This window comes from Pristiophorus japonicus, chromosome 6 (genome assembly GCF_044704955.1).
Source record: "Pristiophorus japonicus isolate sPriJap1 chromosome 6, sPriJap1.hap1, whole genome shotgun sequence".
Taxonomy (NCBI): domain Eukaryota; kingdom Metazoa; phylum Chordata; class Chondrichthyes; family Pristiophoridae; genus Pristiophorus; species Pristiophorus japonicus.
Window position 1 is genome coordinate 83436368 of NC_091982.1, and position 15452 is coordinate 83451819.

A 15452-nucleotide genomic window follows, 5' to 3' on the forward strand; every position below is an offset into this window, starting at 1 on the left:
TGCCATGAACTTGGCTGCTGCTGCCCTCCCCTGATGAGTCATCCTCCCCAACAGTACTCAAAGCAGTGTATCTGTTTTGCAGGGGGATGACCACAGGGGACCCTTGCACTATCTTTCTTGCACTGCTCTTCCTGCTGGTCTTCCATTCCCTATCTGGCTGTGGACCCTTCTCCTGCAGTAAGACCAACTCACTACACGTGATACTCACGTCATTCTCAGCATCGTGGATGCTCCAGAGTGAATCCACCCTCGGCTCTAATTCCGCAACGCGGACCGTCAAGAGCTCGAGGCGGATACACTTCCCACACACGGAGCGCCCAGGGACACCGGAAGTGTCCCCGAGTTCCCACATGGTACAGGAGGAGCATATCACGTGACCGAGCTCTCCTGCCATGTCTTAACCTTAGATACCCTTAAATTGGTAATAACAATGTTACAGTTCACTTGCTATATATAGCTGGATAACTCTGCTAGGTTTGAGAACCTAGAATATTGGTGCTAGGAATTATTTTTTTAATTTTCTTTGATATGGGTGTGCATCCAGCCATGATTGATGAGATATTTCAATCATATTTCAGCAATGTAAAGAATTCACAGTACAGAATTGCCTGTATTTCAGTACAAACTTGTAAATATTTTGTGATGCTGCACTTGGGTAGCAGTCCAGTACTTGGAGTATGGATTTTGATGTTTACCGAGGCCCTGCTGTAGCCTAAATGAAGAAGTGTTGTGCTTGTTCTATAACGCAGTAGATTTACATAACTGATGCCAGGTAAAAAAATTAAACATTTTACCGGTACTGAGAGGTTCAGGCCTCTCAAAAATATTTGTAATATTGTTTACCTACCACTTTACAAAACCTGCTTAAAGTGCAAATAAATTTGTTCTTCCCACTCAAAACTTTCTCTTCTCAGTTACTCATTTTTTTGGGTTGTTGTATCACCCACTAGTGCATTTAACCAATTTGCTCAAGGCCCAAGTCCTCTGTTCCCCTCTTCTTCCTCTGTTCCCCTTTTCTCATTCCCCAAGATTTTCCTCTCTTCTTGGTTATTAACTATTAAAGATTTTTTTTTGTTTCTTCCTGTCTACAATTTGTAGTTCTTGATGAAGCTGTCGTTGGGATAGTACTGCTCCAGGGAAGATTTTCCCACTGTCACCCGTGATCAGTATCTTTAACAGGTAGTTGTTCACTCTGGTTTGAGCCTGACTGACTTCAGCCACAAAGTCAACAGTCAGTCCAGTGGTCAGTCTCATTAACATCCCTTCATTGGTTCTGGAGCAAAGATCCGCCCCTCCGCAACAGAAGAAATTTCCCAACACGTCTGTTCGCTCAATTTTTTTTCGATGGCTTGATCTGTAGAAATCCTTATGGTTCTTTTCCATTACTCGTGCCTCATAGTTATTTGGACATTTTCTGCATGGTTGCCATGTGACACAGGCCATCATGTACGCTCCATGTAATCTTATTTCCACAGGAGCACGGTGAAAAGTGTAACTCCCTTGATATCTTGCTCTCTTGTGTGCCCTCTCGCACAATTTATCAACAAGAGCCTTTAAGTCCCCAGGCAGTTGAAGGATTCTGGTTGTCATGCGATATCTATTGTGGTGAATTCATCATACTAGTTTCACAAGATGAGGGTGAAAACTACAACTCTAATTATCCATCTGTTAACAAACATACTTTTTGTCACACGCAACTGGAAATCCCCAGCAACCAAGACCAAGTCAAATTTCCAACTCTAGAAGGTCCCAAACCGAAGAGTAGACGTGTGTAGGGAAAACTTTTTTCAGCTACTTCATTACATTACAAGTTTTTGGGTTTAATGATTTTATTAAATTTGCATTTTTTTGTGTTCGGTAAATGTTATTTTTAGCTGAAAACAATATGAAGTAATTATTTGAGCAATTTGATTTTTGTTTTAGAAACAAGCTTCCTCTCGTACTCTATTTTCCCTGCCCTAATCAAACCCTTTGTCCTCCTCTGCTGAGTTCTAAATTTTTCCTAGTCCCCAGGTTCACTGCTATTTCTGGCCAATTTGTATGCCACTTCCTTGGCTTTAATACTATCCCTGATTTCCCTTGATAGCCACGGTTGAGCCACCTTCCCTTTTTTATTTTTACTCCAGACAGGATGTACAATTGTTGTAGTTCATCCATGCGGTCTCAAAATGTCTGCCATTGCCATCCACAGTCAATCCCTTAAGTATCATTCGCCAATCTATCCTAGATGTTTGTTGCTGATTCCAGATTGGTGGGTTTTTGGTGCTTCTTATTGCTGATTGAAATTTTCTTAACTGACCAATGAATGGGAATGGTTTTTGATTGCTTTGCAATAGAATATTTCAGCAGATCAGCATGACCTGTTTGAGAGATGCAATTCTGTGGATACTTGCATGCAGGATGCTTAATTTTATATATATATATATAGCTAAATGGTTTCAAATCGTTTGTGTGAGAAATGAGGGTAAACTTATCATACTGGCATCCTAGAGGTGCTTTCTGAGCCCTGAGGTAAAGATACATTATTGGGGTAAAATAGAGGGAAAATTTATTTTGCATTTATCCTGGTGTGAATACTTGACATTGATACAGGATACCATTCAGCTTTCAAAGTGAACATGCACTAACCAAATTTAATTAGTGCATCACTTACTGAGCTGAGCTTCTATGGAAAATTGTAAAGTTTGGTAAAAATATGCATGGATTTATCGAATTATATTGAAATCCTATAGAGCTGGCCATCATGCCTCCAGTGCCAGTCTCAAAAATGTCTATTTTAGCCTGTCATCTCATTGGCCAACTTTCCTGCAATGTTAATTCTGCCTTATTATTATTATTATTATTATTATTATTATTCGCCAATCTAAGCTCTTGGGTTAAAGAAAGTAGACTGCAGGGACCTCCTAAAAGGGCTGGAAGACACTCTAGGAATAGAAATAAATTCAAATTTGAAAGCTGAAATAATAAAACAAAATAATAAGACTGCAGAATAATGTAAACAATAACTGGCATTTATAAAGCCTCTTTTTAACATGAAAAGCCATCTCAAGCCCTCAAAAGTAAGTGTCATTATCTAGTGTATGGGGAAAAAGGGAGCAGATAGTACTGGCACTGTGAAATGTCATTCAAGATCCATAAGCATAACAGCAAACAAGCGAAAGCATTGAGAACAGCTGTAATCTTAAAGGATAGCCAGAGGTTCCCAAACTCTTTCTTTCTGAGTCCCCTTCGGAGAGTCATGTTCCATTTACACCCCTTTTAAGAGTGCATTCCTATTGATTTCAAAAACCATGGAAAAAATCGAGAGAAGTTGAAATGCACCAGAAGCTGCTCCAATATGTCCAATTGGACATCAAGCTTCCATTCCAGGATAGGAATGGATGGCACATTGCCTTGATTGAAAATTGCAGTTCCCTTAGAAACCTCTATTGCTTAAGCAGATTTATGGTGCTGCAGTGTTTTTCCAGTAGACATTCCTCTTGAGTCTCCCTTTTTGGGACACCCATGTGATTTGACAATAGAAGAATAGGTAAAATGTTGCCACAAGCCTATAAGAGATCTGTAAACAGATAGGCAAATCTATTTTGTAAACCCTCTAGCTGCATCAAGCAGTGAATCTTAGTCCATCACAAAAGCTTTGTGTGGCTAAATATATAGAGAAGACATATGAAGCATTTACTTAACAAAAGAGAGGAGTTATACCCTACAATTGTGTTTTATATTGCAGGTTGGTTTATTTAGGTCTGCCCTTAATTAAAATCGAGGTGCAGTGGAAGAAGGTTTGAGATGTATGTTGGGCAGATGGAGAAGTGTGTTTGAACTTGACATTAAATGGTCATACTTGGAGATTGGACATTCGTGGCTTGGACCGCTTCCAATTTATAGGTAGTCCTGAATGCTGATCAGGCTCCGTCAACTTGCTGTGGGATGTTGCTGAGTGCCAGATGCCTCACTAAAGAAAATCAAGGGAAGAGTTTTCGCTGGCCAGCTGTCGCCAATCACATTCTAAAGTTAAAGCAGCTTATACATCACATGTAGTTGGAACTGCGGAAATATATAAAGCATCTGCTATAGTGTCCTAGATTCTCTTTGGAAAAATAATTTGGTATTGCAGCCGAGTGCTAATCGTGCAATGCCATACAACTTGAGCTCCTGTAACACTATTATCATTCATGTCTTGTGCCAGTTCATTGGATATATTCAAGAGGGAGTTAGATATAGCTCTTACGGCTAAAGGGATCAAGGGGTATGGAGAGAAAGCAGGAAAGGGATACTGAGGGAATGATCAGCCATGATCTTATTGAATGGTGGTGCAGGCTCGAAGTGCCGAATGGCCTACTCCTGCACCTATTTTCTGTTTCACCTCAGTACCCCTTTCCTGCTTTCTCTCCGTAGCCCTTGATTTCTTTAGCCGTAAGGGCCATATCTAATTCCCTCTTGAATATATCCAACGAACTGGCATCAACAACTGTCTGCGGTAGGGAATTCCACAGGTTAACAACTCTCTGAGTGAAGAAGTTTCTCCTCATCTCAGTCCTAAATAGCTTTTCCCTTATTCTCTTAGACTGTGTCCCCTGGTTCTGGACTTCCACAACATCGGGAACATTCTTCCTGCATCTAACTTGTCCAGTCCTGTCAAAATTTTATATGTTTCTATGAGATCCCCTTTCTTCCTTCTAAACGCCAGTGAATAAAGGCCCAGTTGATCCATTCTCTCCTCATATGTCAGCCCAGCCATCCCGGGAATCAGTCTGGTGAACCTTCGCTGCACTCCCTCAATAGCAAGAACGTCCTTCCTCAGATTAGGAGACCAAAACTGAACACAATATTCCAGGTGAGGCCTCACCAAGGCCCTGTACAACTGCAGTAAGACCTCCCCTGCTCCTATACTCAAAACCCCTAGCTATGAAGGCCAACATACCATTTGCCTTTTTCACCGCCTGCTGTACCAAGGCAAAAAACAAAAAGGGCCACTTTACAGCAGAATTCTAAAGGGTCAAAGTGTGTTAAAAAGACAAGCCTGAAGGCTCTGTGCCTCAATGCGAGGAGTATTCGGAATAAGGTGGACGAATTAACTGCGCAGATAGCACTTAACGGGTATGATGTGATTGGCATCACGGAGACATGGCTCCAGGGTGACCAAGGCTGGGAACTCAACATCCAGTGGTATTCAGCATTTAGGAAGGATAGACAGAGGAAAAGGAGGCGGGTTGCTGGTTAAAGAGGAAATTAATGCAATAGTAAGGAAAGACATTGGCGTGGATGGTGTGGAATCGGTATGGGTGGAGCTGCGGAATACCAAAGGGCAGAAAACACTGGTGGGAGTTGTGTACAGGCCACCAAATAGTAGTAGAGAGGTTGGGGACAGCATCAAACAAGAAATAGGGGATGTGTGCAATAAAGGTACAGCAGTTATCATGGGCGACTTTAATTTACATATAGATTGGGCTAACCAAACTGGCAGCAATGCGATGGAGGAGGATTTCCTGGAGTGTATTAGAGATGGTTTTCTTGACCAATATGCCGAGAGACCAACTAGAGAGCTGGCCATCCTAGACTGGGTGATGTGTAACGAGAAGGGACTAATTAGCAATCTTGTTGTGCGAGGCCTCTTGGGGAAGAGTGACCATAATATGGTAGAATTCTTTATTAAGATGGAAAGTGACACAGTTAATTCAGAAACTAGGGTCCTAAACTTAAGGAAAGCTAACTTCGGCATGAGGCGCGAATTGGCTAGAATAGACTGGCAAATACTACTTAAAGGGTTGACGGTGGATAGGCAATGGCAAACATTTATAGATCACATGGATGAACTTCAACAGTTGTACATCCCTGTCTGGAGTAAAAATAAAACACGGAAGATGGCTCAACCGTGGCTAACAAGGGAAATTAAGGATAGTGTTAGATCCAAGGAAGAGGCATATAAATTGGCCAGAAAAAGTAGCAAACCTGAGGACTGGGATAAATTTAGAATTGAGCAGAGGAGGACAAAGGGTTTAATTAGGAGGGGGGAAATAGAGTACGAGAGGAAGCTTGCCGGGAACATAAAAACTGACTGCAAAGGTTTCTATAGATATGTGAAGAGAAAAAGATTAGTGCAGACGAACATTGGTCTCTTGCAGTCGGACTCAGGTGAATTTATAATGGGGAACAAAGAAATGGCAGACCAATTGAACAAATACTTTGGTTCTGTCTTCATGAAGGAAGACACAAATAACCTTCCGGATGTACTAGGGGACCAAGGGTCTAGTGAGAAGGAGGAACTAATGGATATCCTTATTAGGCGGGAAATTGTGTTGGGGAAATTGATGGGATTGAAGGCCGATAAATCCCCAGGGCCTGATTGTCTGCATCCCAGAGTTCTTAAGGAGGTGTCCCTAGAAATAGTGGATGCATTGGTGATCATTTTCCAACAGTCTATCGACTCTGGATCAGTTCCTATGGACTAGAAGGTAGCAAATGTAACACCACTTTTTAAAAAAGGAGGGAGAGAGAAAATGGGTAATTATAGACCGGTTAGTCTGACATCAGTAGTGGAGAAAATGTTGGAGTCAATTATTAAGGATGAAATAGCAGCGCATTTGGGATCAGTCCAAGTCAGCATGGATTTGTGAAAGGGAAATCATGCTTGACAAATCTTCTGGAATTTTTTGAGGATGTAACTAGTAGAGTGGACAAGGGAGAACCAGTGGATGTGGTGTATTTGGACTTTCAAAAGGCATTTGACAAGGTCCCACATAAGAGATTGGTGTGCAAAATCAAAGCACATGGTATTGGGGGTAATGTATTGGCGTGGATAGAGAATTGGTTGGCAGACAGGAAGCAAAGAGTCGGGATAAACGGGTCCTTTTCGGAATGGGAGCCAGTGACTAGTGAAGTGCCACAGGGCTCAGTGCTGGGACCCTAGCTCTTTACATTATACATTAATGATTTGGATGAAGGAATTGAGTGTAATATCTCCAAGTTTGCAGATGACACTAAACTGGGTGGTGGTGTGAGCTGTGAGGAGGATGCTAAGAGGCTGTAGGGTGATTTGGACAGGCTGGGTGAGTGGGCAAATGCATGGCAGATGCAGTATAATGTGAATAAATGTGAGGTTATCTACTTTGGTGGCAGAAACACGAGGGCAGAGTATCATCTGAATGGTGGCAGATTAGGAAAAGTAGAGGTGCAACGAGACCTGGGTGTCATGGTTCATCAGTCATTGAAAGTTGGCATGCAGGTGCAGCAGGCGGTGAAGAAGGCAAATGGCATGTTGGCCTTCATAGCTAGTGGATTTGAGTATAGGAGCAGGGAGGTCTTACTGCAATTGTACAGGGCCTTGGTGAGGCCTCACCTGGAATATTGTGTTCAGTTTTGGTCTCCTAATCTGAGGAAGAATGTTCTTGCTATTGAGGGAGTGCAGCGAAGGTTCACCAGACTGATTCCAGGGATGGCTGGACTGACATGAGGAGAGACTGGATCAATTGGGCCTTTATACACTGGAGTTTAGAAGGATGAGAGAGGATCTCATAGAAATGTATAAGATTCTGACGGGACGGGACAGGTTAGATGCAGGAAGAATGTTCCTGATGTTGGGGAAGTCCAGAACCAGGGGACACAGTCTTAGAATAAGGGGTAAGCCATTTAGGACTGAGATGAGGAGGAACTTCTTCACTCAGAGAGTTGTTAACCGGTGGAATTCCCTGCCACAGAGAGTCGTTGATGCCAGTTCATTGGTTATATTCAAGAGGGAGTTAGATATAGCCCTTACGGCTAAAGGGATCAAGGGGTATGGAGAGAAAGCGGGAAAGGGGTACTGAGGTGAATGATCAGCCATGATCATATTGAATGATGGTGCAGGCTCGAAGGGCCGAATGGCCTACTCCTTCACCTATTTTCTATGTTTCTCTGTTTACCTGCATGCCAACTTTCAATGACTGATGTACCATGTCACCCGGGTCTCGTTGCACCTCCCCTTTTCCTAATTTGCCACCATTCAGATAATATTCTGCCTTCGTGTTTTTGCCCCCAAAGTGGATGACCTCACATTTATCCACATTATTCTGCATCTGCCATGCATTTGCCCACTCACCTAACCTGTCCATGTCACCCTGCTGCCTCTTCGCGTCCTCCTCACAGCTCACACCTCCACCCAGTTTAGTGTTTGGAGATATTACACTCAATTCCTTCATCCAAATCATTAATATATATTGTAAATAGCTGGGGTCTGGAAATAAAAAGCAGATATCAGTTTAAAAAAAAAAGTGACCGTGGAGCTATCAAATTGTTGTAAAACCCCAACTGGTTCACTAATTTCCTTTTAGGGAAGAAATCTTTGTGTCTGCAGTCCCACGGCAATTCAGCTGTTCCAGCACAGCTGCAACACTGGCATTTACCCAGCATTCCTTAGCTAGACAAAATGGAATATGCACACAACTGTAGTTATTTTTTTTCATTCTTGTATTATAGAAAATCCTATACTAAACAAGTCTTTTTCTTCTTAAACATATTGGCACCTATAAAAATTAGATCTCAACCAGCTATTTAAAGCTGGGCTTTTAGCCACAACTAGCAGGGATTTCTCCAAGATTAAAATTTAAAGTAAAGCTTAATAGATATTTGGCCAGATTGCAGTTATAATGTAGATGTCCTATACCCCCTTACTACAATTTACGATAACACTTCAATCTCTACTTTTAGACTAATGACTGATTTCTAAAATTTTGGTTTGACAATATTGCTTGCACAGGCTTTCTTTCTGTAATGGCCATTCCTATTCCTTGATAGTGTAAATGGACAGTTATCACTCAAACTCAGAAAAAAACTGCTCTTTTGACTTTTACAGTTATTGTCAAAAGATTTGGGGGTTGGAATTAAGTTAGACTGTATCTTCACTTTTGAGACTTAATTTTGAATCCAACATTGACAGATGAGACAAATATCAACAACAACAACAACTTGTATTTATATAGCACCTTTAACATAGTGAAACGTCCCAAGGCGCTTCACAGGAGTATTGAGTTTAAATAAAAATTGACACTGAGCTGCATAAGGCCAAATTAAGGCAAGTGACCAAAAGCTTGATTAAAGAGGTACGTTTTAAGGAGCATTTTGAAGAAGAGAGAGGTGGAGAGGTTTAGGCAGGGAATTCCAGAATTTAGGGCCTAGGCAACAGAAGGCACAGCCACCAATGACTGAGCGATTATAATCAGGGATGCACAAGAGGGCAGAATTAGAAGAGCGCAGATATCTCGGCGGGGGGGGTGGCGGCTGGAGGAGATTAAAGATGGGGAGGGGCGAGACCATGGAGGGATTTGAAACCAAGGATGAGAATTTTGAAATTGAAGTGTTGCTTAACCGGGAGCCAATGCAGCTCAGCGAGCACAGGGGCGATGTTTGAGCAGGACTTGGTGCGAGTTAGGACACATGTGTAGCCGAGTTTTGGATCACCTCTAGTTTACATAGGGCAGAATGTGGGAGGCCAGCCAGGAGTGCGTTGGAATAGTCAAGTCTAGAGGTAACAAAGGCATGGATGAGGGCTTCAACAGCAGATGAGCTGAGGCAAAGGTGGAGACGGGCGATGTTACGGAGGTGGAAATAGGCAGTCTTAGTTACGCTGCGGATATGTGGTTGAAAGCTCATTTCAGGGTCAAGTATGACACCAAGGTTGCGAACAGTGTGGTTCAGCCTCAGACAGAAGTTGGGGAGAGGGATGGCATCAGTGGCTAGGGAACGGAGTTTGTAGAGGGGACGAAAAACAATGGCTTTGGTCTTGTCAATATTCAATTGGAGAAAATTTCTGCTCATCCAGAACTAGGTATCGGACAAGCAGTCTGACAATTTAGAGACCGAAGAGGGGTCGAGAGAAGTGGTAGTAATGTAGAGTTGGGTGCCATCAGCGTACATGTGGCTATCACTTTGGCAGCTATCAAATGTTCTGGGTGAAATTAATTTATTGTAGTTTCAATCCATTCTGCTTCTTCTTTCGTATGGTAGTACCAAAGCAAATCAAATGTCTATATCTAAGTCAGATATCCAGGCTATCTTGTAGACTGCCTGCAAATTTCCTCTCAGGGCTGTGCTCAATGATGTGCTCCAATGTCTGATTAGGAGCTCCACAGTCGCATGATGGGGATATATTCTGCAACAATGTCCTGGACTTTGTGGTTAGCAATGAAGGGATGGCGCTTGCCGCAGACCTCGAAGTAGCTGCCCACCAAGATCTAGCGATATCTGCGTCGATTTCATCTCTCCCAACGTTAATTTGTATCTGGCGCCAAGTCTAGGGGATCCCCAGCGTCCAGCAACAGTGATGTCATCCAGCTGGCCAAGCACATTGATGAATTCTCACAGACTTAAAAACTAGGAAGTAAAATGCACTGATTCTCCTTCACTTTCTAATCATTGTACAGAAAGCAAAATAAAGATTGGGACATACACATGGGTTTAAGGTAGAAGCTGAAATATTGTAAAGAAACTTAAAAACAAACCTGATTTATAAAAAACCATTAAATTTTTATCATCAAGGAAAAATTTAACATTCCACAAATATAAAATTAGTTTTTCAGGGTCAGAACGGTTGTTCTTCAGTAATTATTACATTTAGGCAGTCCCCCAGGGTCGAGGATGACTTGCTTCCACACTAATATGAGTTCTAAGGTGGCTGATGAGACCAATGCGGAATCTACAGGTGGGGTAGGTGGTGGTTGAAGGAACGGGTGGGTAGGGCACTTGGGTTGTCGTGTGCTCCTTCCTCTGTTTGTGCTTGGCTTTCGCATGCTCCCAACGAAGAGAATCGGACGTGTTCAGCGCCTTCCTGGGTGCTTCTCCTCCACTTTGAGCGGTCTTGTGCACTTTTTCAAGGAGGATTTGAGAATGTCCTTGAAGCGTTTTCTCTGCCCTCCTGGGACTCGCTTGTCATGTCAGAGCGCGGAGTAGAGCACTTGTTTCGGCAGACTAGTATCAGGCATGCGGACAATCGGAGCTGGTCGAGCGTGGTCAATGCTTCAATGCTGGGGATGTTGGCCTGAGCGAGAACACTGACGTTGGTACGCGTATCCTGCCAATGGATTGGCAGGATTTTGTGGAGGCAGCGTTGGTGGTACTTCTCTAGTGCTTTGAGGTGCTTACTGTACATTGTCCATATCTCTGAAGCATATAGGAGGGCGGGTATCACTACTGCTCTGTAGACCATGAGTTTGCTGCCGGGTTTGAGATGCTGATCTTCGAACCACCTTTTCCTCAGGCGACCAAAGGCTGCACTGGCACACTGAAGGCGATGTTGGATTTCATCATCGATGTCTGTCCTTGCTGACATAGGATATAAAAGTATGGGAAGTGGTCCACATTATCCAAGGTCCCGTCACGGATCTTGATAATCGGGGGTGGGGGGCAGTAGTGTGTGGAGGGGGCAGGTTGGTCGAGAATCATTGTCTTACGGATGTTTAATGTAAGACCCAGACTCTTGTACGCTTCGGTGAAGGTATCGACAACGGTTTGGAGTTCGACCTCCCGAGTGTGTACAAATGCAAGCGTCGTCTGGATACTGTAATTCAGTGGCAGAGGTTGGAACGATCTGGACTGGAGGCAACGGAGGTTGAACAATTTCCCGTTTGTCCTGTGCTTTAGCTCCACTCCTGTGGGGAGCTTGTTGAGGGTGAGATGGAGCATCGCAGAGAGAAAGATTGAGAAGAGCGTTGGTGTGATGACATATCCTTGCTTGACACCAGTCTGCACGTGTATTGGGTCCATGGTGGATCTGTTGGTAAGGATCACTACTTGCATGTCGTCATGAAGCAGGTGGGGAGGATGGTGACAAATATTTGAGGGCTGCTGAATTTGAGAAGGACACTCCATAATCTCTCACGGTTGACAGTCGAAGACCTTTGTGAGGTCAAAGATAGCCAGTGTTGATGCTGCTCCCTACATTTTTATTGGATTTGACTCACGGTGAAGATCATGTCCATTGTGCCCCTTAGTGGGCGGAATCCGCATTGCGACTCTGGGAGGAGCTCTTCAGCCACTGGGAGAAGACGATTGAAGAGGATTCTTGCGATGACTCCCTGTGGCAAACAGCAGGGAAACTCCTCTGTAATTACCTCAATCGGACTTGTCACCTTTCTTACAGATGGTCACGATTATGGCATCTCTGAGATCTCCTGGCATGCTCTCCTCCTTCCAGATAAGAGAGATGAGGTCATGGATTCAGGCCAAGACTACTTCTCCGCCATTCTTTAGTACTTCACCGGAGATTCCATCTGCTCCTGAAGCCTTGTTGTTCTTCAGTTGTCGGATCAATGTGCTCACCCACACTGCGATCTCTAAAAATCAGTGTGAGAGGACCTGAGGGAGGGAGGGGGTCATATATGTGCGTATGGTGTGCTGCCATAGACAGTGAAAGAGGAGGTAGAGGAGATACTGGATGGGATAAGAATTGATAAAGACTAGGTACTAGAACGGCTGCTGTAAAGTAAATAAGTCACCAGGACCGGATGGGATGCATCCTGGGACGCTGACGGAAGTGAAGGAAGAAATCGCGTAGATACTGGCCATAATCTTCCAATCCTTGGAAACGGGATTGGTGCCAGAGGACTGGAGAATTTCAAATGTTATATCCTTGTTCAAAAAAGGGTGTAAAGATAAACCCAGCAGCTATTGGCTGGTCATTTTAACTTCGGTAGTGTGGACGCTTTTAGAAACAATAATCAGGGACAAAATTAACAGCCACTTGGACAAGTGTGGATTAATTAAGGAAAACCAGCAGGAATTTGTTGAAGGCAAATCGTGTTTAACCAACTTAAATGAGTTTTTTGCTGAGTTATCAGAGAGGGTTGATGCGGGCAATGCGGTTGACGTGGTAGACATGGATTTCCAAAAGGCATTCGACATCATCATAGGCAGCCCCTCGAAATCGAGGAAGACTTGCTTCCACTCCTAAAGTGAGCTCTTCGGTGGCTGAACAGTCCAACACGAGAGCCACAAACCCTGTCACAGGTGGGACAGATATTCATCGGGGGAAGGGGGGGGTGGCACTGATTTACCACACGCTCCTTCCGCTGCGTGCGCCTGGTCTCTTCATGCTCGCAGCGTTGAGATTCGAAGAGCTCAACGCCCTCCCGGATGAACTTTCTCCACCTAGGGCGGTCTTCGGCCAGGGTCTCCCAGGCATCAGTGGTGATGTCGCACTTTACCAGGGAGGCTTTGAGGGTGTCCTTGTACCATTTCCGCTGCCCACCTTTGGCTCGTTTGCCATGAAGGAGCTCCGCATATAGCAGTTGTTCAGGGAGTCTCGTGTCTGGCATGCAAACTAAGTGCCCTGCCCAACGAAGCTGATCTAGCGTGGTCAGTGCTCCAATGCTGGAGATGTTAGCCTGGGCGAGGACACTGATGTTGGTGCGTCTGTCCTCCCAGGGGATTTGCAGGATCTTGCAGAGGCATCGTTGGTGATATATCTCCAGTGACTTGATGTGTCTTCTGTAAGTCGTCCATGTCTCTGACCCATATAGTAGGGCGGGTATTACTCCAGCCCTGTAGACCATAAGCTTGGTGGTAGGTTTGAGGGCTTGGTGTTCGAACACTCTGTTTCTCAGGCGGCCGTAGGCTGCACTGGCGCACTGGAGGCGAAGTTGAATCTCTGCATCAATGTCTACCTTTGTTAACAAGAGGCTTCCGAGGTATGGGAAGTGGTCCACGTTGTCGAGGGCCACGCCGTGGATCTTGATGACTGGGGGCCAGTGCTGTGCGGCGAGGACAGGTTGGTGTAGGACCTTTGTCTTACAGATGTTAAGCGTAAGGCCCATGCTTTCATATGCCTCGGTGAATATATTGACTATATCCTGGAGTTCAATCTCCGAATGTGCGCAGGCGCAGGCGCGTTCCGCGTACTGCAGTTCAACGACAGAGGTTTGGGTGGTCTTGGACCTGGCCTGGAGGCGGCGTAGGTTAAACAGCTTCCCACTCGTTCTGTAGTTTAGTTCCATTCCGGCGGGGAGTTTGTTGATAGTGAGGTAGAGCATGGCAGCGAGGAAGATTGAAAAGAGGGTTGGAGCGATGACGCAGTGCTGTTTGACCCCGGTTCGGACATGGAATGGGTCTGTAACGGATCCGCTGGTAAGGATCAAAGACTGCATGTCGTCATGGAGCAGGCGAAGGACATTGACAAACTTTTGGGGGCACCCAGAACGGAGGAGGACGCTCCGTAAGCCCTCACAGTCGACAGTAAAGGCCTTTGTAAGGTCGAAAAAGGCCATGTATAAGGGCTGGGGCTACTCCCTGCATTTTTCCTGTAGTTGTCGTGCTGCAAAGATCACGTCCGCTGTTCCCCATAGGAGCACACGAGTGACGTGATCGGGGCCCAGGAGAGGCGAGAGTTCAGGGTCCAGAAGAGTCGTGGGCCCAGGGTTAGCACGGGCCAGCCCACACTGTGTCATGTGTGCGCACTAGGTCCGTGCAGCAGAATTGGTCCCCAGTCGTCTTGGTTAATCCTTGCCACTGGACTAAGACCTAGCTCTGTCAAGCCCATGTGGTGGCTGTTGTGCAACGGCCACCACACGTTAAAAATTCCACGCATAGGCATCTTCAATATGCAGTTCGGAACCTGAAATATCAGGTCTTCATCGAAACACCTGCGAACTCATCCCTTTATGGTGTGGAAGCAAGTCATCCTCGATACAAGGGACTGCCTAAGAAGAAGGTAGTCCAAAATTCAACATTTAAAAAAAAATATTGTATATATCTAGCGCAGTTTCTATTAAATTTGCTTTTTGAATTTCAGAAGTTGTGCTGTGTATGCCTTTATTGAAAATAGCAATTTTCCTGACCCCAGTATTTATTTGTTCCATATATAAAACTCGTAACCGTGACAGCTTGGTTCAGTGGTCAAAGTCTGGGTTCAAGTCTCACTCCAGGACTTCAACACATAATTCAGGCTTACTCTTTAGCGTAGTACCAAGGGAGTGTTGCATTGCCTTCTGGATGAGTCATTAGACCAATGCCATCTGCCTGTTCAGGTGGATATAATGAATCCCTAGTTCTATTGAAAGAAGAGCAAAGGAAGAAAAGAAATAACTTGCATTTGTATCTCATCTTTCATGACCACAGGATGTCTCAAGGAATTTTACAGCCAATGTAGTACTTTTTGAAGTGTAGTCACTGTTGTAATGTAGGAAACATGGCAGCCAATTTGCATACAGAAAGGTGCCACAAACAACAATGTGAAAATGAGTAGGTATCTGTTTTATTTAGTAATTTTGGTTAAGGAATAAATAATGTCCTGGGCAAGATTTGGGATATGAATGCCACTATATAAATGCAAGATTGTTTTTACTTTACCTTCCCTCTATCCTTTTGTCTTTCCTTTCCATAGACCACACTTGGAGTACTGTGTATAATTCTGGTTGCCATATTATAAAAAGGATATTGAGGCACTGGAGAGGGTGCAGAGAAGAATTACAAGGTATTCCCTCGTATTT

General features: G+C 44.2%; 1 protein-coding gene across 3 annotated transcripts in view; it reads left to right on the plus strand.

Annotated features, from left to right (window-relative positions):
- Positions 1-15452, plus strand: part of znf711 (zinc finger protein 711) — a 78366-nt gene that overhangs the window by 17653 nt on the left and 45261 nt on the right. The window contains exon 2 of one of the 3 annotated variants that reach the window (XM_070883032.1): positions 15347-15436. The exons of the other annotated variants lie outside the window; for them this stretch is intronic. The gene's annotated coding sequence lies outside the window, so the exon portion shown is untranslated. The remainder of the gene's footprint in view (positions 1-15346; positions 15437-15452) is intronic. 3 annotated transcript variants of the gene reach the window in all.